Source organism: Aplysia californica, unplaced genomic scaffold (assembly GCF_000002075.1).
Source record: "Aplysia californica isolate F4 #8 unplaced genomic scaffold, AplCal3.0 scaffold00209, whole genome shotgun sequence".
Classification (NCBI taxonomy): Eukaryota; Metazoa; Mollusca; class Gastropoda; order Aplysiida; family Aplysiidae; genus Aplysia; species Aplysia californica.
The window spans coordinates 293,470-295,010 of record NW_004797479.1 but is presented as its reverse complement, the minus strand read 5'-3'; the positions used below and the strand labels follow the sequence as shown (position 1 = coordinate 295,010).

General features: G+C 41.8%; 1 protein-coding gene across 1 annotated transcript in view; it reads right to left on the bottom strand.

Moving 5' to 3' along the window:
• The window catches only part of LOC101863271 (sulfotransferase family cytosolic 1B member 1), a 20,172-nt gene extending 18,655 nt beyond the window's left edge, over positions 1-1,517 (bottom strand). Inside the window, exon 1 of the mRNA XM_005099311.3 lies at positions 1,131-1,517. The gene's annotated coding sequence lies outside the window, so the exon portion shown is untranslated. The remainder of the gene's footprint in view (positions 1-1,130) is intronic.
• Positions 1,518-1,541: the final 24 nt, after the last annotated feature.

Here is a 1,541-nt window from a genome sequence, read left to right as displayed (position 1 = left end):
CTACTACTTTTACTACTGCTCTACTACTACTACTACTACTACTACTACTACTACTACTACTACTACTACTACTACTACTACTACTACTACTACTACTACTACTACTACTACTACTACTACTACTACGAGGAATATTTTATCAGTCAAAGTGTGACTATGGGCGATGTATATTCAAAGGAGAATATTTCTTAAAGAGGAATGGAAGAAAAAAGATTGAGATGACGTGTGGCTTCTGTCAAGCCCAATGAGACAAATTCTAGCAGAGCAGAAATAAACATGTTTTGAGCATAAAAAGGCTTCATCCATATTCTGGCTTTTGTCTTTGCGCCAGTATAACGGTGATGTACTTTAGTATAAAGGCAGGCTACTAAATGGTCACTTTTAAGGACATGCGGGCTAACCCAGATTTCGGAGGTTTCCAGGAATCTTGACCAACACCAAAAGTAGGCATTGCGCTATCTATTGGAGAAGTTTGGTGCCATCGGTGCGTACATTTGTTTGGTAATAGAGAAAACTCTCCTTGTCTTTTAGAGAAACTGAACAAGGTGCAAAAACGTTACATTCGATTTTCTCAAAACAGCAATTTTCTTGATAGCCCCCTTGCGCTTAAAAGCGACCAAATCAAGCCCGAAAAAAATGTTGCTCAGTATTTAAGTTTAGTTTTCGTACGAGTTTTACGGCACTTGCAACAGAATAGGGTTATTATAAGTGCCGGAGATTAGATGTGTTACAAGAGAGTAACAAACACAACAGAGAAGGAGGAGAGATCAGAAAATTGATGTTTGATAGGAAAGAAGGAGCAAACCATACCAGAGCACCCGCCAACCACTTCTGTTCTTCGGAATTTAAATGAACTTATTGTGTTGTAAGTGCCGTAAAGCTCGTACGAAAACTAAAAAAGTAAATAGAACAGAAACACCGCGCGCAGACAAGAGAGTTGACCGACATCCACACAAGAAAACTGTCAGTTGCCCTGCACTTACATGTGGCTCAAGAACGCATTCCATTCTTCAAAATAAAAGCACAGGCTACTTAACTTACTCCAGCAAGAAACACAATGCACAGCATGCAAGAGCAACGCGGGACCACTTTGTATTCACGTCTCCAAAAGCGTAGAATAATTTACTTACTCAGGGAAGGAAAGTCTTGCACAATGCGGGAACACACAATAATAATAATATACTTCTTCCAAGAGCCATTGACACTTGCGGTGTGACGGTCGGTATCACGGTATGACGGTCGGTATCACGGTGTGACGGTCGGTATCACGGTGTGACGCTGTCACAATGAGACTGTGTCGTGTCCATGTGACGATATTGTGAGGAACTGAGGAAGTCGTACAAGAGCGTTGACTTTCCGGAGTGAAAGTTCTGGGGGTTGTTGTTTTTTGTTCTTTCTTTTTGTTCTTCTCTTTCCTCGCGTATCGGAAACAAACCCTGTGTGCCTCATCTACTCTTTACGTGATTAGCGATCGCCACTGACTGAGCCAATCTATGTGGGCCATCGGACACACACACACACACACACACACACACACACAG